Source organism: Sciurus vulgaris (genome assembly GCF_902686455.1).
Source record: "Sciurus vulgaris genome assembly, chromosome: 10".
Lineage (NCBI taxonomy): Eukaryota > Metazoa > Chordata > Mammalia > Rodentia > Sciuridae > Sciurus > Sciurus vulgaris.
In genome coordinates, this window is record NC_136470.1 from 89,837,416 (window position 1) to 89,860,483 (window position 23,068).

Here is a 23,068-nt window from a genome sequence, read left to right on the forward strand (position 1 = left end):
CTCACATCTAGGTCTCACATGTACCCAGGTCTTTAAGGGAGAGGGTTGGGACAGGGGTCACACTGATTGCTGCATTTCACAGACACAGGCACAGCTGGGAATGGGGTTCAAAACCTGATTCTAGACAGTGCTGGGTGTCCTGTCCTGCAAGGCAGGCCTGGCCAGGAAGGGCCCTGCCCTCCTGGGTTTTACTGCCTGTGACATCATCTCTTACTTAATGAGGGTAGTTAGGGATTTACATAACAGTGCTGGCTTCCCATCTGCCTTATAAGATTTAGGGGTAAACACCAGCTTTGTGACTGGAGGGCCACCTGGTGTCTGATCCCACCATGAAGATTATGATGCTGATTGCTTTAATGAAACCCGCTCTCAAAGGTTTTTTCTTTTTCTTTTTTCTTTTTTTCTTTTATCCATTGTACTTCTTCAGAGGTGGTGATGGATTTATTTTTAATATACTTCTTCAAAGTTCAATATTTAAATTGCATTTCACTATTTCATCCTTCACCCTGCATTAATGCAGACACAAGAGTGTTTGGGGACATCCTTTGCTGCATGGATAGGTGTCACAGAGCCTCAGGGGTCACAGAGCTCACTGCGGTTCACTGCAGGGCCCCCCCCCCCCCCCACACACACACCCCTCAGCCTGACTCCCTACACATTCATGGCCCTCAGCTCTGAGCTCAGGTCTTCAGGGTATATCTCCTCTGACTCAGTTCTACTCTCATAGACTCTTTTATCTTGATTTCCACAGAGTCCTAAGCTTCCGCCTTGTAGAACACCATAGTAAGTGGAAATCATTTCTGCCTCTCCCATGAGACTGTGAACATCTCAAGAGTGGGGGCCTGCGCGTTCTTCTTTGTTTTCTTGTTTGATCTCCAGCCCTTGCAGTGTCTGACACATGCTAGTTTCTGGAGGAGAAGTGTTGGTAGGATTTCCAGCTTTGACAATGACTCATTCCAAACAGAAGGTGTTTGCTGTGTGGTCAGAGGGGACACCCTGACTCCTTACTCCTGCCTTCACCTCCTGGGGATTTAGGGAGTTGAACTTGAACTTCCTCATGGACCCAGTTGCGTTTCAGGACAATGACCCATCCTTTTAACAACTTCTCCTTTGATGCAAGCAGCAAGAAAGAGGGTGAACAGGGATGTGGTCTGTGGGCGAAAGGGCTCCCCTGTTGTCCTTCTGTTTGTTTTAGACTCACCGTCGGATTTCCCTAATTCCCTAGGTATACAGTCCAGTGCTAAACTGAATGGGTGATATTTGTCTTGTATTTGTTGTCTTTTGCAGATCACACCGAGGACAGCATGTTAGTGCCATCTGAACCCAGATAGAGAGAAGCAAGGAGGGTTATAGCTGCCTCACAGACATAGAAGAGATGACAGATTAAGGGTCTACTGTTTTGGCCTCATTTCTTTTCTCTGCTTTGTGTTCCTTGTATAATTTCTTCTAAACGAGGACCATTTTTTCCTAGAATACTGTCTCTTAAGAAAGAGTAGCCAAGACCAGTTGTTCCCCTGTCCCCTTCCTGGCTTTTGCTGGCTCCTGCTTGCAGCCCTACCCCTTGTTCCTTTCAACATAAAGCAGAGACAAAGGGCAGGAAGGCCTGGAAGGAGAATTTCACCCAAACATTGATTTCCATTTTACAGTTCAGGTTCCAGAGAATGAAACCGCCCTCATTGGTTTCATGACTCCTATTTATCATGATTTGCATCTTCCTAGTGGTTACCCGGTTACCAGTGCCAGAGCCCTTCCCAGGTTGTGAAATGCTTTATGGGCAGTAGGCGGAGGTCTCCTGATATTGAACAGGAGAACGGATACGCTAGAAAAGGAAAATGGCAAGGTGCTGAGGTAGGGACGGGGTCTCTGAGCCCGAGGTTAACAAGGCCCTCCCACTGTAGCTGGTCTGGTGAGCATAGAAAGGCTTCACCAGGTCTCTGCTGAGTGCCCAGGGTGTACAGAGCTGTGCACAATTTTAGAAAAAAACAAAAAAGGTCGTGAGACAATGTCTCCAGCCTTCGGATACTCATTACATAACCTTGTGGTCATGATGTTTTATAAAATCATAATTAAGGTATTATAGAAACTAGAAGACAGAAAAAGTCTCTTGAGACAAAACAGTGAAAACTTCAGGAACAAAATGGCCTTAAAGGAGGGAACAATCTCCACAGGTAGATACAGAGGACAACATTCCAGAAAGAGGATGGGATGGGGTCTAAGAGGCTTAGACACAGACCAAACCTGGATGAAAATTCAGATCTTAGCTGGGCATGGTGGTACACTCCTGTAATCTCAGCGAGCAGGAGGCTGAGAAGGAGGATGTAAGTTTGAGGCTAGCCTCCACAACTTGGGAGACCCAGTCTTAAGAGGGCTGGGGATATAGCTCAGGGGTAAAGCTCCCCTGGGTTTAATGAAGGAAAAAAGAAGAAAGAAAGAGAGAAAGAGAGAGAAGGAAGGAAGGAAGGAAGGAAGGAAGGAAGGAAGGAAGGAAGGAGAAAAAAAAGAAAGAAAGAAATTCAAATATTATCGCAATCTGAGGCAAGCACCTTGGCTTGTATTTCTGTCTCCCTTGGATTTTGAAGTTTGAAAGAGAGCATTTGGGGGGAAATTACAGCCCACCAAGGCTGACTGACCAGAATGGTGAGGCTCCTTCTTAGGAGTGAGACTAAGAGCCAGGAAGACAGCCGAGGACAGACTGGGCAAGGCCTTTACCACCACGTTGAGGAACTGAGGCACAGGGAGCAAGAAAAGGCCTTTGGAGGGTCCAGGGAGGGGGCCGTGAGCAGATCGATTTGGTGGGGCTGTGCAGAATGGGCCAGAGGGGGCAAGGACAGAAGGCAGGGAGGACAGCCAGGGGCTTCTGCACTGAAGCAGGTGCAGAATGGAGGGTGATGGCCAGAAGTCTGGACTGAAAGGGGCTACAGGAAGGTGGGCGCTGGCGAGTGGAAAAGGGTGGAGGGGTAGAGCAACCGTAGGGTCTTAGAGCTGAGTCTGTCGCTTTTACATGTTTGGGTGTGTGGAATTTGGGCCTCATTTGGGTTTTGATGGTCTCACCTATTTTATTTTACTGATGTTTCTGGCTCTCCCCTGTCAGTCATCCTACGGCAATGGTTCTCAACTTTGACTGCATGTTAGAATCACCTGGGGAGTTTTTAAAACTCCAGATTCTGGAAGACCAGAATTTATATCAATTAAATCAAGCTTTCTGGGTGGGGAACTTGGATTCCAGAGTGCTTAAAGCTCTCAGGCCGTTCGCTTGCACAACCAGGGGTGAGGATCATTGAGACTGGAGAGGATCTGGAGAAGCTGTGGTGAGATGGAACAGGGTTTGAGATGTGTGAAGAAGAAAACTTGGAATCAGACTTAGTTTTTGGATAGGTGGGGTAATGGAGAATGTGGGAAAGCTCCAAAACTGTGAACCAAAGTAAACCTTTCCTCTTATAAGTTGGTTATCTCAAGTATTTTGTTACAGTAACTAAAAGCTCACTAACAGGCAAGATAGTGTCACCTAGAAACATGTGGCCTGTGGTTACAGATTATAGGTAGGCTGTATGAAAGAATTAGAAACAATTCTGAGCCACAGCAATAGTAACTATTTTAAATCACAGTTGTTTGTCCCCAAATCAGCATTAGTATAATTAAGAATGGGTTTTTATTGCTCTATTTATTTAGTCTCCTTGTTTTATACATAGTTCTAAGCTCATTATTAGAAAGGAATTAGATCAAGTACTTTTGTTAGACAGTACAAGAATCATATTTCATCAAGTCATTAATTTTATTATTGGCCTATCAGATTTCGATCACTGTGCTGTAATACTAGAGATAAACAACTTGTAAGGAGGAAAGCTTTATTTTGGCTCATGGTTTCAGAGATTTCAGTCCATAGTTGCTTGACCTGTCACTTTGGGCTAGTGGCAAGGCAGTGAGTGCATCATGGCAGGGAACACATGAAGACAGGTCTGTTCACCTCACAGCTGAGAGGCAAAGAGAGAAAGAAAGAGGAAGGGTCCAGGTGTCCAATATCCCCCTCAAGGGCACATCCCCTGTGACCTAACTTCCTTCCACTAGTTCTCACCCTCTTAAAGGTTCAACCATCTCCCAATAGGGCCACCAGTCAGTGACCAAGCATGGACCTTTGGGGGACATTTAAGAACCAAACCATAACATTTGCTATTTCACAAGAACTTCTGCAATCAGTCTGTTCAAGGACCTATTTAAGCTAGAACAATTTTCCTTCATGTGTTTTTCCCACATAAAGCATGATGGATAGTCTTTGGGAGGAATCATATTCTCTTTTATGAGAGGTCGCCTAGAATGTGGTCTGACATTTGTACTTTAGGAAGGGGTAAGAGAGCAGAGTTACTCTTTGACCTATGAATTATACTAGGACTTACTCTTTTGTATTGAAAGACTGCATGGGATTATAACACCTTCTCAACTTTAGAAACCAACCTCACCAGAGAAGTGAGTCCACTCTGGGCCTCTTACAATTATGAAGGCCATGGAAAAGCCCCTGTTTTTAAGTGGCTTTGAAAGATACTAGTCGGCGAACGTTCTGCTTTGATTGCTAGGATGAAGTATGATTTTCCTTGGACACACTGTGAAACTATATTCTGAAAAGTGGGGGAGACGGATTCATTAGAGAAGTAGGGATTGGGGTCCAGAGAGGGTTGTCCTGTTGTGTTGCTATATCACTCAAAGTGGGTAGATTTGCTTAGCAGCCTCAAGAAGGATGCCTGACATGGATGTGGGAAAAAGGCACACTTTTACATTACTGGTGGAATTGCAAATTGGTGTAGCCACTCTGGAAAGCACTGTGGAGAATCCTTAGAAAAATTGGAATGGACCCACCTTTTGGCCCAGTTATCCCATTCTTTGGTTTATACCCAAAGGACTTAAAAATCAGCAAACTACAATAACACAGTCACATCAATGTTTATAGCAGTTCAATTCACAATAGCTAGATTGTGGAACCAACCTAGATGCCCTTCAACAGATGAATGGATAAAGAAACTCTGGTATATATACACAATGGAATATTATTCAGTACTTCTTTATTTATTTACTGGTTATTGCATATTTTTACTATTTATTTTTTCCTATCCTTATCGTGAGAATGATGTGGAAGGAGGATCTTTGTACCATGGTCACAGACAGTCCATTATTAAATGGATCAGTGCATCACCACAGCACCTTTCTGATTGAGTAATCTTTACACACTTCACCGGAATGATGAACATTGCATTGATTTAGAAAAGACGTATATTTTGGCCAGTGGAAAATTGGGTAAATGATAGGTTCGATGATGTAATATTTTGGGAAACAGGTTGAATAGTCCTGCTGTCAGGCTCAAAGAGAAGATTGTTGGAATGCTTCTGTGGCAATTGTTCATTTTCTCATTTATCATATGGTACACAGCAAGAGATTTATTTGTTTGTTAACACTTTTTATTTTGCAAATAAAAAATAATATATATATATGTGTATGTATATACACTATATATGTGTGTGTATACGTGTGTGTGTGTGTGTGTGTGTGTGTGTGTGTGTGTGTGTGCATGTATAACAGTAGGCAATCTCATAGGTATCCCTTTATGGTTTTAATGTGAAATTCTCTAACAACAAATAATGCTGGGTATTTTTTCACATGCTTGTTTACCATTTAATTAGCCTCTTCAATGAAATACCTGTTTATGTGTTTTGTTAATTTTTAATTGCATTATTTGCTGATTAGAGTTTTCCAGTCCTTAGATATTTTGTAAACAAGTGTTTATATTGCAATAAACAAACAAACAAGCAGACAGGAAAAAAAAAAAAGATGTACATTTGGTATTATGGATCAGAGTAGTCTAGGTCAGAGCTCAAAAAAAGACTTTTCCTGTACAGAACAAGAGAGTAAATAACAGGGTTTCTGATTGAGTAAATCTTGGGTGTGGCCAAATAACACATATTTCTAACAAGTTCTGGGGAGATGTTACTGGTCTGGGGAACCACATTTGTAAAACTACTGGTCTAGTCTAATACCACCTACAGAGGTGGATACTGGCAGAAAGGAGGAGGGTCTTGTGTAACGCACAAGCTGGTGAAGGGCAAAGTTTAGGGCTGAGATGAGGACTTGGATTTTATGGGTCTGGGCTCAGTACTACTCCGCTGCATCATGAAGCTTTCAGATGATCTGATGATGTTCTCTCTGTGATACTAACTTACATTATGTCTGTATTTCTTGATTTGTCAACTTTACACAATATCTTGAGATTCCTCCCTGTGAAAAACGTGTTTTGTAAAATACGATTCCTTCTTTCTCCTCCTACCTTCTTACCCCCTAATTTTTGTTAGCTACATTATTAGTTTTAGATCACATACAGGTTACCATTATAAACTTATACATCTTCCTCATGATCCATCTACCTTAGACAATATCTACTGACTTTCTACTGTGTATTTCAATTTTGCTACTCTCATTTTCCAAGTTCTTCTATAGCATTTCCATTTTACTGCTAAGATTTATAATGTATTTACATTATTCTACAAGTGAAAATTTTTCTTTGTCCACAGGTGAATTTCTTTTTTTATTTCTCCCAATACTGAAAATTGAACCCAGAGCCTCATACATGCTAGGCAAACACACTACCAATGAGCTACACCCTCAGCCCTTTTACAACTTTTAAAATTTGAAACAGTTTCTCTAAGTTGCCCAGGCTGGCCTTGAACTTCCAATTCTGCTGCCTCAGCTGCCTCAGTTGCTGAGATTGTGGGTGTGCTCCACCTCACCCAGTTATAGGTTGATTCTGAATAAACCAAATCAGTAAAATGCATTTATGTACACTGTCTGATGTACATTATGTATACCTCTTGAGAGAGCTGCAAATCAATATCATTGAACCTATGTCACTCACAGGAGCATGCACGCAATGTTCAGGTAAATCAGATTCTCTTTTCTTAGGCTCCATCTGTTGCTCAAACTCATGCCATAATTTATTTCATTTCAGACTCAGACTGACTTTCCTATATGCCTTTTCCCCTGGCATTTCTAGTAACCTTTCTTTTTCCCTTATTTATAGAAGTGGCACATATCTTCATTCCAGTATTAATACCTTGCAGATTCCTTACCATAGGATTTGTGTGATGCATTACTTTCCTCTTAAAAGAATTCTTTGAATCTCCAGTCTGCTCTTATAATTCAGGATGGCTGGTGTCTGTACCTGTGGCAAGTTGTTCACCTAGGATTGCTTTTTTATTCTTCTGAGAAGGTTCTTTCTTTTATGATTTCACTTTTTCTTGGTATTGGGGATTGAACCTGGGGCACTGAACCACTGAGGCACGTCCCCCCTTTTTATTTTTTATTTAGAGACAGGATCTTGCTGAATTGCTTAGGGCCTCACTAAGTTGCTGAGGCTGGCTTTGAACTTGGGATCCTCCTGCCTCAGCTTCCCAAGTCACTGGGATTACAGGTGTGCACCATCATACCTGGCTTATGATTCCATTTTATAAAATCACTTTCAAGTTATTTCTTTTTTAGAAAGGGTATTGGTAAAGATGCACTTAACAGGACCTTGAATATCTGAAATGACTACATTCTGTCCTCACACTTGACAGCAATTTGGTTGGTATGGAAATTTTTATGTAAAATAACACTGATCCATTGATTTGTAGCATCTGATGTTACTGATAACAAGGTGGATCCTTGTCACAGAGATCTGAGTCTCATTCCTACATACATAAGCTGTTTCTTTCTCCTCACAAAAAAGCTTTTAGAGTTTTTTTTTAATGCTTTCTAGTTTGAAATTCCAAACATTTTCCTTCTTCCTTATAAGCTTTCAATTCAAGATTCAAGTCTCTCAGGTTTAGATTATTTTTTTTCCTCTTTATTTTCTTTGGTTATTTCTTTCTTCAATCTCTCTAGCTACCATCTATCTATGCTATAATATATCGTATACATATAATATCATTTGTTCATATTCTTGCCCTTTTTTCAATTGCAATTTTGATCTTTATTTTCCTCTGAGTTTCTAAGAGCTCTTCATGTGTTACAGACATCAGCCCTTTGTTTGTGATGCCTGTTGCATGTATTTTTATCTCACTTTGACTTTGCTTAGGGATATATTTTGCCCTGTGAAACATTTGTCATCAAACGTGTCTTTTTTTCTTTGATTGTGTCTGGACTTTGAGTAATTGTTAGAAAGCTTTCCCACACTGAGGTGGTGGAGTGGCTCACCCGTGCTTTCTTGAGGCTTCGTACGCTTGCTGTTTTTTTGCAGTTAGCTCTGATGTACTTATTTATTTCTGTGTGTGCTATGAAACATAGAGCTCAGTGTATCTTTTTCTAAATGGCTATTCAGTTCCTGGAGCATCATTAATTTAAAAGTCCTTACCTCAATGATTTGAGAGTTAATTGGTTTGTCTATTCATAAGTGGGTAATTTTAATTATAGAGGATTTAAGTATGTTTAATATCTGATAGGATTAATTACCCCCTTAAGCTTTAGTGTTTCAATATTTCCCTCATTGTTCTTTCTTGTTTTCTATGTGTATAGCTCCATTAAAAAAAAAAAAAAGTAGAAGAAGAAGAAGAAAGGAAACATCTTGTTGGTTTGTCATTAGGACTGTGTTAAATTTATACATTTTCTTGGAGGAAGAGTGACATCTCTCTGGTGTTAGGATTGCTCTAACAGGAAGAAACGTGTTCCCATTTGTTCAAATCCACTTTTGTGTTTTCCAGGAGTGTGTAAAATTTTTCCTGGCATAATTTTGTATATTTATTTTTGTTTAATTTTAAGTATTTTATCTTTCATTACTATTATAAATAGGATCTCTCTCCTATTATGGCCTTTAGCTAGCAATTTTATTTTTTGGACCATGTTAGATTTAGATATCAATCTTATACACGCTTCATAAATAGTATTTTAAACTTTTCTTTCTTTCTTTTTTTTTTTTTTGTAAAGCTCTAAAATAATTTTTGTGGCATTGGGACTATATATAGGGTCACTGAGGATCAGGTAGAATTCCCCTGTAAAACCTTCTGGGCCTTCATGACTCTTCTTTTCCTCTCAATTGGAACTATTTAAAGCTCTTAATTTCTGATGAGGTCCATTTTGGTAAACTGTACTTTTTTAAAAAGGAAATTTTTATGTCTAAAGTTTCAAATTTATTTGCATAGGGGTCTGCAAAGCACTTTCTTGGGAATTTTGAATTTCTTTCTTTTCAGTTCCCTTTGCCATTTCCTATTCTGTATACCACTGCTTCTCCCCTTCCCTGCTCTCCCCTCCTCCTTTCCCTTCCCCTCCATCTTCTTTTTCCTTATGAAGTTATCTAGAAGGTTATTTGCAAAATTAAAAAGTGGGAATTTGATTTGTTAGTTAGATATATTGATTTTTCCATTCTCTATTAATTTCTGCCTTTATGCTTAATATCTTCTTTTTTGTTCTTCCTTTTGGTTTGCTTAATTTTTCTCATTTTTTGAGTGGAGAATTTATTTTCATTCTTTATTGATGTAAGTGCTTAAGGTTTTTGCTGCTTTAAATGTATCCCATAAATTCTGATATTTAGTGATATTTTATTATCATTCTATTTTAGAAATTCTGGGATTTTTCATTGTCTTGGTAAAGAGTTGTCTAATAGAAGTATTAAACTTTCAAGTATTTTCAAGTGATCAATTTTTGTGAATGTTCCATTTATACTTTAGATAAAGATGAATCTTTTATTATAAGAATGTAAAGTGTAATAAATATTCATTAGGTCTTCCTGTATTGTATTTTATAACCTTTTGCTCTGTTTTGCACTGAAAGTGGTATATTAAAATCTCCTAGTTAAAGTATGTTTCTATATGTCTCCTTGTACCTTCTGTAGTTTTTGCCTTAAAAAGTTGTTCATTATGTCATTTGATGTATAGGTAGTCATATTTGTTTTATCATCATTGTAAATTGTGGTTGCTAGCATCAAAAGCATTCTTCATTGTGTTTAGTGCTTTATGGCTTGAAATTTTACTTTGATGTCAAGACTGAAACCTCTTGCTATTGTTGCTATTGTTTCTATTTACCTAGTATATTTTTATCTTTGCCAATTCCTTTTTTTTTTTTAATGGTACTGCTGGGGTTTGAAACCAGGCTCTTGCACATGGTAGGCAAGCACTGTACATACCCAGCCCTCTGAATTACTTGTGCTTTGGATCGTTCTATTGTATGCTGTAGTTCTTACTTTGTGAGTTAAATTAAAAATCTTTTTCTTATAACAAGTGAATTAAACCCTTTAATATTTATTGATGTGACAGATACATTTGACCTCAATTTTGTCATTCTTTTATGACTACTAAGTATGTTATACTTACTACATTTTCCTTTGCTCTTTTTAAATTATAAATTTTAAATTTTAATTTTAAACTTCTTTTGGTGTTTAAGAAGATTTGAAATTTTATCCTTGTATTTACACCTTTTTAAATGCCCTTCATCTCTATTTTTAAATTTAACCTTTTCCTATCTGGTTTGTCAGTTTCAGAAATATTCTTTGACTTCTACCTATTGCCTGTGCAATAATCAACGAACTGATTCTCTTCTCTTCCTCTGGCCTTTCCCCTTTCCCATCATTTAACTTACATTATTTGTGTTTATTCTTCTTCCATATTTGGTATCAGACCTACCATTATATTAAATCAATCATTTTGCTGATGTTTCTTCAAGTTATCTCTGTTGGATGAAGTTCAGCTCCTGCTAGATTCTTCAAGAAGGGCTCACAGGTACAAAATTCCTAGAGTTTCTGTGTATTTGTAACTTTTTCTACTGCCCCAACACTTGAAGGCCAACTTCACCTATAGGGATATAAAATTCTTTTTCTTTTTCTTTTTTTTACTTTTACAGACTGCATTTTGATTCATTACACACAAATGGAGTACAACTTTTCGTTTCTATGGCTGTGCACAATGTAGATTCATACCAGTCATGTAATCATACATGTACATAGGTTAATGACATCTGTCTCATTCCACAGCCTTTCATACCTCCACCCCTCCTCCCTCCCATTTCCTTGTATGTAATCTAAAGTTCCTCCATTCTTCTCTCACTCCCCTCCCCCATTATGTATCATCATCCACTTATCAGGGAAAACATTTGGCCTTTGGTTTTTTGGGTTTGACTTATTTCACTTAGCATGCTATTCTCTGCAGTATGGAGATTCCTCAGAAAACTTGGAATGGACCCACCTTTGACCCAGTTATCCCACTCCTCAATTTATCCCAAAGGACTTAAAATTAGTATACTACAGTGACACAGCCACATCAATGTTTGCAGCAACTCAATTCACAATAGCTAGATTGTGGAACCAACCTAAATGCCCTTCAACAGGTGAATGGATAAAGGAACTGTAGGATATAAAATTCTTGATTCAGATTTTGTGTTTGTGAGTTGTTCTAGAATGCCATTTCGTTCTTGCCATAATTTGTATGTTGCTTTTAAGAAGTGCGATGCTTGTTTGTCTTATCCTAGTAAATTATTTGATCTTTTTCCTGGAGGTGTTGAGGATGAGCCTAACGGTTTTATTAAGATGCATATCAGAGTTGGTCAGTTCAGGTCAATTTTCACTCATGCTTGCTAGATCAGGTGTAAGTAGATTTTGTTTGGGGAAAGTTTTCTTGGATTAGACTTTTAACCTATTTTTGTACCATTGTTTCATTTTAGCTTGTTAGGGAACCCAAGTATATGTATTGTTGTGGGGGGCAAATTAAGAACAGACAGATCACCACTGAGAAGTCCAAATTTGAGAGTCTTTATTAGCCAGCTAGCTGACTGTCTCATACAACACCCCAAAAATGGCTATTGGGAGAACAGCCCATAGGGTTACAGGGGTTTTTATACCATAAGTCGGTACATCAATCGTAAGTGTCTGTTGCTATGACTCAAAAGTACAAACTAACATCATGAGATCTAAAATCATAAGTAGAAGGGGAAGTGGGTCAAAATGACCGTGGTTGGGTACAAGCTAAAGAATGGTTACTAATATCTAGATAATCACTGTTGACATGGTACATTGTCTAAGAAAAATAGGAATCAAAAGGAGAACAATTTTACATATTTAAGAATTGCCATTTTGTGTTGCTAAACCTGCTATGCTAGGCAGCTACTGATGGGTACAGAGGCAGGGTGTTCCATGGGAGAAGCATTTCCTACATAACATGGAGTCTCAGGGTAATATGGAGTCTGTTTAGTCATTGTCCATATAGCCTGGCCTATAACATTTCCATGGAGTCAAATATGTCAACCTGTCACAGTATGTTGGTATTTTTTTTTTGGTCTTACTTTCATTTCAACCATTTTCTTTCTGATCCTTTTTACTTTTTAATTTTCATTCTCTTGCTTTTGTTTTCTTGTGATTTTTTTGGTACCAGGATTGAAGGCAGGGGTTCTTAAACACTGAGACACATTGCCAGCACTTTATTTTTTATTTTGAAACAGTGTCTTGCTAAGTAGCTTAGGGCTTTGCTAAGTTGCTAAGTCTGGCTTTGAACTTGCAATCCTCCTGCCTCAGCCTCCTGAGTCTCTGGGATTACAGGCATGCGCCACCATACCCTGTTCTCTTATTTATTTTTTTGGTGTTATTCACTGCCTGATTTTTTGTTCAAATAGGTCATCCCTTGGATATTTTGTAATCTAGACTGCATTTATCATACAATTTTGTCTCCAACCAACTCTTTTAATTCCTTCCTTTTTTATATGTTAAAAAATTCATTTCTGTTATGTTTTTTAGCTTCCAACTTAAGCTATCTACTTCTCCATTCCCCTTACTACCAAATGTTTGTTTGAAGATGTGTAATTCTTAAAACAAATAGATCAAAGAGCTATGCTTTAGGATTTTTTCCCCTTAATGACTAATTTTTTAAAGGAATTTTTATTATCTAAAAAGTTTTTTTTCTTAAAGATAGGCTTTGAGTTTTAGAATAGTTTCAGGTTCACAGGAAAATTTTGTGTAAAGCAGAGAGTCTTCATTTACCTCTGCCCTCACACATGCACAAAGTCCCCACCACCAACATCCCCCACTGCAGTGGTACGATTTTTGCTATTGGTGAATACATTGACACACCATCCAAAGCCCATAGTTTGTGTAGGGTTTACTCTTGGTATTGTATATTCTCTAGGTTTCGACAAATGCGTAATGATGCATGTCTGCCATTGTAGTTTCATACAGAACAGCTTTACCTCTCTAAATTTCCCCTGTGCTCTGCCTTTTCATTCTTACCTCCCCCAACTCCTAGCAACCACTGATTCTTTCACTGTCTCCATAGTTTTGCCTTTTCCAGAATGCCATAAAGTTAGAGTTATATAGTATGCAGGCTTTTCACTTAGTTAAGCGCACTTAAGTTTCTTTCATGTCTTCTCATGGCTTGTTAGCTCATTTCTTTTTAGTGATGAATGATTTTCCAGGGTCTGAATTGCCACAGTTCATTTGTCCATTCACTTACTGAAGAACATCATGGTTACTTTTAGGTTTTGGCAATTATTACTAAAGCTGCTATAAATATCCACATGCAGGTTTTAGTGTAGACATTTTTTTTGAAATTTGGGTAAATACCAAGGAGCCTGATTGATGGATCATATGGTAAGAATATGTCTGATTTTGGGGGGTGGATACTGGGAATTGAACTCAGGGACACTCAACTACTGAGTCACATTCCCAGCCCTATTTTGTATTTTTTAATTTAGAGATAGCGTCTCACTAAGTTGCCTAGTGCCTTGTGGTTGCTGAGGCTGGCTTTGAATTCTCAATTCTCCTGTCTCAGCCTATTGAGCTGCTGGGATTACAGGTGTGCACCACTGTGCCCAGCCAGTATATCTAATTTTATGAGACACTTCCAAAGTGGCTGTACCGATGTGCATTCCCAATGGCACTGAATAAGAGTTCTTGTTGCTCTACATCCTTACCAGCATTTGGTGTTGTCAGTTTTAGGATTTTGACCATTCTAGTAGTATGGAGTGGCATCCAGTGTTGTTTATTTGTTATTGTTGTTGTTGTTGTTCTTTTTAGATACACACGACAAGACAGTGTACTTTGACTTATCATACATACATGGAGTGTAACTTATTCTAATTAGGATCCCATTCTTATGGTTGTGCATGATGGAGTTACGCTGGTCATGTATTCATATATGAACATAGGAAAGTTAAGTCCGATTTATTCTACTGTCTTTCCCATTTCCATCCCTTCCTTCCCTTCATTTCCCTTTGTCTGATCCAATGAACTTCTATTACTCTCCCCACCCTGTTATTGTTTTAAACTGCAGTTCCCAAATGACATGTGATGTTGAAATCTTTTCATACATCTGTATATCTTCTTTGGTGAGATTCAGGTCTTTTGCCCATTTTTTCTTGGATTATTGTTCACTTTCTTTTTTTTAAGTTTTAATTTTTTAAATTTGTTTTAATTAGTTATACATGACAGTAGAATGCACTTTGATACATCATATATAGTGGAGTATAATTTCTCATTCTTCTGGTTATATATGATGTAGAATTCCACCAGTTGTATTGCTATATATGGACATAGGGTAATCATGTCTGATTAATTCTACTATCTTTCCTATCCCCATGCCCCCGTCCCTTCAATCCCTTCTACCTGATCTAAAGTAATTATATTCTTCCCTAGCCCGCCCCCATTGTGAATTAGCATCCACATATCAGAGAAAACATTTCACTTTTGGTTTTTTGGGATTGGCTTATTTCACTTAGCATTTTATTCTCCAGCTCTATCCATTTACCAGCAAATGGCATAATCCATAATTTCAATCTTCTTTAAGGTTTAGGAATATTCCAGCATATATATATATATATCTTTATCCATTCATCTATTTCTTTATCCATTCATCTATTGAAGGGAACCTCGGTTAGTTTCATAGTTTAGCTATTGTGAATTGAGCTGCTATAAACATTGATGTGGCTGCATCACTGTAATATGCTTATTTTAAGTCCTTTGGGTATAAACCAAGAAATGGGATAACTGGGTCAAATAGTGGTTCCTTTCCAAGTTTTCTGAGGACTCTCCATACCACTTTCCATAACGGCTGCACCAATTTGCATTCCCACCAGCAATGTATGAGTGTACTTTTTTCCCTACATCCTTGCCAATATTTATTGTTTGTATTCTTGATAATTGCCATTCTGACTGGGGTGAGATGAAATCTTAGAGTAGTTTTGATTTTCATTTCTCTAATAACTAAAGATCTTTAACATTTTTTCTTGTATTTGTTGATCAATTGTATTTCTTCTGTGAAGTGTCTGTTCAGTTCCTTAGCCCATTTATTGATTGGGTTATTTGTTTTTTTGGTGTTAAATTTTTTGAGTTCTTTATATATCCTGGAGATTAGTGCTTTATCTGAGGTGCATGTGGTAAAGATTTTCTCCCAATCTGTAGGCTCTCTATGATATTGATTGTTTCCTTCACTGAGAAGAAGCTTTTTAGTTTTAATCCATCCCATTTATTGATTCTTGATTTTACTTCTTGTGCTTTAGGAGTCTTGTTAAGGGAAGTCAGATCCTAAGCTGACATGAAGATTTGGATCTACTTTTCCTTCTATTAGGTGCCGAGTCTCTGTTCTAGTGCCCAAGTCTTTGATTCACTTTGAGTTGAGTTTTGTGCAGGGCAAGAGAAAGGAGTGTAATTTCATTTTGTTATATGTGGATTTCCAATATTCCTAGCACCATTTGTTGAATAGGCTATCTTTTCTTCAGTGAATGTTTTTGGTGCCTTTGTCTAGTATGAAATTGTATTTATGTGAGTTTGTCTCTGTGTCTTCTATTGTATACCATTTTTGTTTTGGTGCTAATACCATGCCATTTTTGTTACTATTGCTCTGTAATATAGTGTAAGGTCTGGTATTGTGATGCCTCCTGCTTCACTTTTCTTGCTAAGGATTGCTTTGGCTACTCTGGGTTTTTTATTTTTCCAGACGAATTTCATGATTGCTTTTTCTATTTCTATGAGGAATGTTATTGGGATTTTAATTGAAATTGCATTGACTCTGTATAATGCTTTTGGTAGTATGGCCATTTTGACAATATTAATTCTGCCTATCCAGGAGCATGGCAGATCTTTCCATCTTCTAAGGTCTTCTTCAATTGGATTGTTCATTTTCTTATTGCTGAGTTTTAAGAGTTCTTTGTGTATTTTGGATCACAGTCATTTATAAGACATGTCATGTGCAAGTATTTGCTCCTAATCTGTGGCTTATCATCTTGAAACTGAAGGTTTTTTGGTTCTTATCACCCAGTCCCACTGCCTGAAGCTTTGTACAGAGTTATTGTTTACATCTTGCATTTAGTGGACAGGCTTGGTGGTTTTATAGTTTTCAAGATTTATATTTCAAGAATATTATCTTCTGTTAATGTATCTAAATGCAGTTTCTTTGATGAATGGTCTTAAACATTTTTATTTTTTAGGGGAAGGGGAAGGTTTTTAGTTTTGACTTTTTTTCCTTTTCTGTCTTGCAGGATGCTGAGGTTCACCCCATGATTCTTTTTGCCCTTACCACACAGCCACCTTTTCTCCTTTCCTTTCTTTTTCTTGCTCAGAAACTTTGCCTTTACAAGACTGCCTACTTAAGTCCTGGTTTTATCAGAATGGTCTCTTCTCTTGTCACTGCCTAGCTCTCTGTAAAAGCCTGCGGTGAGAGCTTAAAAAACAGCTCTGCTGATAATTGGTGTTTTGTTTTGTTTTGTTTGTTTGTTCCAAATCTAATTATGTGGTTTTTGGCTTGTAGCGTTTTGTTGTTGTTGTTGTTGTTGTTCTGGGTATTGAACCCAGAGGTGTTTAATCCCTGAGCCACATCCCCAGCCATTTCTAATTTTTTACTTTGATACAGGGTCTCCCTAATTTGCTTAGAGCCTCACACTAAGTTGCTGAGGTTGGCCTTGAACTTGTGATCCTCCTACCTCAACCTCCCGAGTCTCTGGGATTATAGGCGTGTACTACTGCACCAGGTGTGTTTTGATCTTCTAGTTATGTGCAAGACCTGGGACTTGTGTAGTTCTGTTTGTTCCTGTTTTGTTGATTGGTATAGACAGAGTATGTGAAAATTCAGATTTTGCTCAGTTATCCAGAAAAATTATCTTTATTATTATTTTTAATTTTATTATTGTTTTTAATTTTTACAGACTGCATTTTGATTCATTGTACACAAATGGGGTACATCTTTTCATTTCTATGGTTGTACATGATGTAGATTCATACCATTCATGAAATCATACATGTACACAGGGTAATAATGTCTGTCTCATTCCACTATTTTTTATACCCCCTTCCCTCTCATTTCCCTCTACAGTAATCTAAAGTTCCTCTGTTTTTCTCTACCCCCCACCATTATATATCATCATCCACTTATCAGGGAAAACATTTAGTCTTTGGTTTTTTGGAATTGGCTTATTTCACTTAGCATATTCTTCAGTTCCATCCATTTATCTGCAAATACCATAATATTATTCTTCTTTATAGCTAAATAATATTCCATTGTGTATATATACCACAGTTTCTTTATCCATTCATCTATTGAAGGGCATCTAGGTTGGTTCCACAATCTAGCTATTGTGAATTGAGCTGCTATAAACATTGATGTGGCTGCGTTACTGTAGTTTGCTGATTTGAAGTCCTTTGGGTATAAACCAAGGAATGAGATAACTGGGTCAAAAGGTGGGTCCATTCCAAGGTTTCTGAGGATTTTCCACACTGCTTTCCAGAGTGGCTGCACCAATTTGCAACTCCACCAGCAATGTAAAAGTGTGCCTTTTTCCCCACATCCAGCCAACATCTATTATTGTTTGTGTTCTTGATAATAGCCATTCTAATTGGAGTAAGATGAACTCTTACAGTTGTTTTAATTTGCATTTCTCTAATTACCAGAGATGTTGAACATTTTTTTCATATATTTATTAATTGCCTGTATATCTTCTTCTGTAAAGTGTCCAGTTCCTTAGCCTACTTATTAATTGGGTTCTTTGTATTTTTACATACAATGGAGAAAAGATAGCCTTTTCAACAAATGGTGCTGGGAAAACTGGAAATCCATATGCTGTGAAATGAAATTAAACCTCTGTCTCTCACCCTGCACAAAACTCAATTCAAAATGGGTCAAGGACTTAGGAATTAGACCAGAGATCCTGCACCAAATAGAAGACAAGGTAGACTCGAATCTTCATCATGTTGGTTTAGGATCAGACTTCCTTAACAAGACTCCCAAAGCACAAGAAATCAAAGCAAGAATCAATAAATGGGATGGATTCAAACTAAAAAGCTTTTTCTCAGCAAAGGATACAATCAACAATATGAAAAGAGAGCCTACAGAGTGGGGGAAAATTTTTTCCACATGCACTTCAGATAGAGCACTAATCTCCAAAATTTATAAAGAACTTACAAAACTTTACACCAGAAATACAAAGAACTCTTCATTATTTTTGATAAACTTAAAAAAATATTTTTAGTTGGAAATGAACACAATAACTTTATTTGTTTTTTATGTGGTGCTGAGGATCAAACCCAGTGCCTCAAACGTGAGGCAAATGCTCCTCCACTGAGCCACAACCCACAACCAAATTTTTGATAAACTTTTTATCACTAATTTTGCCATTAGCCATATGTCATCTCTTCTTCCTCCTCCTCCTCCTCCTCCTCCTCCTCCTCCTCCTCTTCCTCTTCCTTCTCCTGCTTTTGAATCTTCTATAATTTTTAGGTCCTGGTGTCGTAGAAGGATTATCCTTATTCTCTCTCATCATTACTCTTTTTTCATAGCAGGCTGCCTTTGTGTTATGGATGTGATAGCCCTTCCGGCATCTAAGATTACTAATTAGAAAAAGTATAAAAGTTCCTTTCTGTTTCATTATTTGTTTCTAGATTGGTTGTTCTGTTTGTTCATCTCAATCACTCTCTTTGATGCTTTTGATTTTATTCATTTCAGATGAGCTCTGAATGTCTTTTCCTATTTATGAATGAAGGGTTATATTTTGGTGTCATTATTTGGCTTGGGTTTCTTTTGCGATTGGATAGGTCTGTTAACCAAAGTCCTTACACTTGAATGGGAGGAGATGGAGGCCAGGCTGAAGCAGTGAGTGCTTCCTATAGACAGATTTCCTTTTAGCAGCATTGCTTGTTTGTTTTTCTGTTTTGTTTTGCTTTGAGACAGGTTCTTGCTGTGTTGCCTCGCCTGGCATCAAACTTGGCCATCCTTCTGTCTCAGCCTTCTGAGCACCTGGAACGAGGCACCGCCACACCCAGCTTGGATTTTTTTCTATCATAATAAAGGCTACTTTGCTCTGGATGCAGAGTTTCTAGCCAATTTCAGTTCTAATAAGACCTGCTTTCCTTAGTGTTCTTCTGAGTCTTCCCAGGGGCCTGGAGTTTCTGCACGCTGTGCTCGGCTTCTCCTCAGTGTCAATGCTTGATCTGGTTCTGGGTACGCAAACCTGCTTTGCAAAGGCAGAAGTCAGGATTACAGATGGGGGCTGCTGCCTATTCGTGTTGGGGGCTGGTGGTAACTGCACTGGCTGTTCTAAGTGTGTCCCCTAGAATAGATATGACCTACAGGCTTGTTAAAAATGCAGAATCTGGGTCTCGCCTAGACTTCTTGAACTGGAATTAGTTTATTTAACAGAATCCTCAGGTGGCTGGTATGGACTTACAGAGTTTGAAGAGTGTTGTTGTAAAGAGCTCCTAATTCTAGTTGACTCTGCTCTTCCTACTCTCTGTTCCCATCTACTTCAAGAGTGAGGCTGTCTTGGAGGCTAAGAAGCCTTCGAGAATTTTGTCCTCTATTTTCTAAGGTCAAAATTATTTGAAAGAAGAATCTATTCATATCCCCAATTCCAAAATGATCTGATCCTTTTGATGGTGATATTACCTATTTCTTGCTTCTCCAGAGAATCCTGGGATTTTTTTGTTTGTTTGTCTTCATTATTTTATATTATTTCTGGAAATCAATATCACTTAAAGAAAGTCATGGTGGCATGTCTGTGTGGAGGGAGTGGGCTCCAAATGCCCATCTAGAAGCATTTTATGCCAACACTTGAAACTGGTTTTATTTACATCACTATGCACAATAGAAAAATCTGGAAATATGCTTTCATTTCTCTTATTTCTATAGTTATATTTATCTAGTCATGATGAATTTATTCTCATTCCAGGTGCAGAGAGACTTTATTGCTGATTAATAATATACTTGTTTCTCTTTCCATTAAAAAAATGAAGGTGGGAAAATGGAATTTGAAACATGGAAACTAAATTAGGAAGGAATATGGGGAAAGGACCACCTCAACCTCTGAGCAGCTTGGCAGAGAATCGGATTGACTTTAGAGTCATGGATGCCCTGCTACTGGATATCTAGTCCAGTTGAATGGACCACTTATAGAAATATGGAACTGTTTAGGGACATAACTAAGTCATTGACCAGGTTCCTTCATCTTAAAAGAAGCAAGTATCCTCTAAGTATTGTCTCTTTATGGCTGATTTCTATTTTATAACTGATTCCTAAAGTTCTAGTTTTTTTTTATAACATTAGATTTCCTTATTCATAAATAACCCAAGAGATTTGAGTGATAATTGAGTCTTTAAAATTTTTATAAAAATTACCTAAAAATTAAACTATGTGCCACAGCCAAAAGACTAGTAGAATAAACTAAGTTTGTGTCACCTAGGTGCAATAATGCTCAACTTGTGGCTGATTGTGCTTCATCTCTATCTCCTCCCACATTCCCTCCCATGTTGTCTTGAAGCAGATCAATATCATTTTGTCTGTAGATATCTCAATGTGTATTTCTAAATAGGATTTTCAAAAACATGGCAATAGCATCACATCATGAAATATACCTAAATATAACTAAATAATTCAGTCACTTTTCATATTTTTCCAATTTTTTTTCCTTTTAACTTTGACTCCGGATTCAGAAAGTAAGTGGAAGGGGAGGGGTTATCTTGCCCTTGACTGCTCTGTGGATTCTCTCCCCTTCTCTTCCCAAGAGCTTTTGATGTCCCTCGATGCACTCTTTCTGGCTTTCCTGTGAAGCAGGAACACATCTGAATCTCTCCAATCATTTGGGCAGGGAGTTCCGTTACTGTCGGGGAACACTGGAGCCACAGACTTTAGTCCATTTCAAGTCAAGTCCTTAGTTCTCCTACAAAGAATGTGGGAAGTCACTCTCCACTGGGGAGGAGGCATTAGCAAAAGATAAAGTAAGAAGGTGAGGCGTGAAGTTGTGGGAAAAGGCAAGGTAAAATGAAGATTCTGAAATAGTCAAGAAATTAAAAATTGTCCTCTGTGTCTTCCACACTCAATTTGGATCTATCTTATAATCTTTTCCAAACTCTAAAAATGATCAACTGAATTTGTAGAAGAACATCCGTGGCTCCTAGGACTTGAAGCCACTAGATAGGATCAGTGACTTGTAAAACAACTCTGAAGGGGTGTTTTGAGATGAGCTTGTGTTGTTACATCATATTGCAAGTGCCAAGAGAATGCCACAGGGCTGGAAAGCATTATGAACACTTTATTTCTGAATTAGAATAATAGTTTTTAAAAAACTATATGCTGATTATTTTAACTCCTGTACACTGAGCTGTGCTATTCAAAAGGGAATTCCTACATCTACTTAAGATGACAGAGTAATTGTTAATAAACATAAATTGTCCTAAAGAAAGTAGTTTGATTTCCTTCAGTAGGAAGCCCCATAGGCAGTATGCCATTGGGGTCATGATTGTGTTTGGAATTAGCTATTTGGATTAGGGTTACCAATCATCTTGATTTTCTTGAGACTTTTGGATTTAACATCAAGACAAGTGTCCTAGGAAATGCCTCAGTTCAGGCCACACGAGATGGTTCATTACCATATTTGACTCAGTTCTTATGATAATGGCAGTAAGATTTCAGTTAACCAGAACATTGTCTATACCTAGCTTACCAAAAAAAGTCAAAGCATAAAAAATATTAATATCAGAGCTTACTTAAGAAAAGAAATACCTTACCCACCACAAATCTTCTCTGGTATTTTGGAGTCAGAATACAGTTAACTCAATCTCTTATGGTTACATAGTTATAGTTGGTGAGGCTCACAAAGTCAGATTGATCTTGATTTAGTAGCACATGCCTATAATCCCAATTTGGGAGGCTGAGGCAGAAAGATTGCAAATTTGAGGCCAGCCTGGGCAACTTCGTGTGATTTTTGTGTCAAAATTAAAAAATAAAAAGGGTGGAGCTCAGTAGCAGAGCACCTGCTTTCAATAACCCATACTGCATAACCTGTTACTGCAAAAAAAAAAAAAAAAAATCACACTGGCTCATCAAAGTTCTGTTGTATTTGTTATAGAGGATCTACCAAGATTAGAAAATGAATTTTGTGTTAAAGTGTTTTGCATAAAAAGACTACATGAATTTTGTGACTTTAACATTGGTGTGAGACTCAGACTTCAGCTGAGTCTTAAGTCTGCATAATAGAATATAAATTTGGGCAAGTTATTATTTTTTTCTAAATATCTCTCAGGCTGTTTCCTTATCTATAAAATGGAAATGTCATCACCAACCCTAGAGAGTGGCTGCGAGGATCATATTAAACAGTATTTGTGCAGGTGTCCAGCACATTGTAGGACCCTAGTGTTAAAAAGAACAACAGGTATTAAAACAACCAAATGTGGGCTGGGGAGATAGCTCAGTTGGTAGAGTTCTTGCCTTGCAAGCATAACGCCCTGGGTTCGATCCCCAGCACCACAAAACAAACAACAACAACAAAAAAAACACAACCAAATGTTACCTAAAGAAATAAATTGGTCATACACCCATTTCCTGTGCATTTGGCTTAAGGTGACATTTTGTTGTCTTTGTTAAACAAGAGAGAGTGAAAAAAAAATAGTAGTTGAGTACTGCTTAGTAGATACCTCTTATGGGAGGGCTAGATTCAAAGTCATTGTCGTGACTCATTCTCTCTTCTTTCTGAACTGTGACCTGTACATAATTGTCAGGAGCTACAGCTCTTTATGTACACAGGTATTGTGTCAGGAGGACTCACACTCTGTGTACCAGGATGCTGTGGTTTGGGTCTTGGGTCTTGGCCTGCATGTGCTGAG

The 23,068-nt window shown here is 38.0% G+C and overlaps 1 protein-coding gene across 2 annotated transcripts in view; it reads left to right on the top strand.

Annotated features, from left to right (window-relative positions):
• Positions 1–23,068, top strand: part of MCF2L2 (MCF.2 cell line derived transforming sequence-like 2) — a 232,997-nt gene that overhangs the window by 43,603 nt on the left and 166,326 nt on the right. The window lies entirely within an intron of this gene.